The sequence below is a fragment of the Fukomys damarensis genome, unplaced genomic scaffold (genome assembly GCF_012274545.1).
Source record: "Fukomys damarensis isolate Sample0158 unplaced genomic scaffold, DMR_v1.0_HiC HiC_scaffold_8, whole genome shotgun sequence".
In the NCBI taxonomy this organism is placed as follows: Eukaryota; Metazoa; Chordata; class Mammalia; order Rodentia; family Bathyergidae; genus Fukomys; species Fukomys damarensis.
Genome location: NW_022900920.1, coordinates 854,379 through 854,715, shown reverse-complemented (window position 1 = coordinate 854,715; position 337 = coordinate 854,379).

The window sequence follows — 337 nt, the reverse complement described above, 5'->3', positions numbered from 1 at the left end:
AAAATTTGGGTGGAAACATACCAAAATATTAAAAGCAAGTTAAGATGACATTTTTCTCATAGTTTCACCTTTCACGTTTTAAAAAGTATCATGTTGGAGTTTAGAATTCTCTAACTAAAATTCACAATGTATATGACAATTTTTTAAATTGTTTTAGAGTATGTTTTGAAAATGTCAGCATGTGGCCACACACATTTTCTCTGTCCTTCAGTAAAAAGCCCTTGATGCACACAATGCCACCTGGAAAAGCAAATAAATGTTCAGGAGAACGCTCGGCCATGCTCCTGTATCTGCTTAAAACCCAACAAGAAATCTTTCCTAAATACCACTAAGGTGT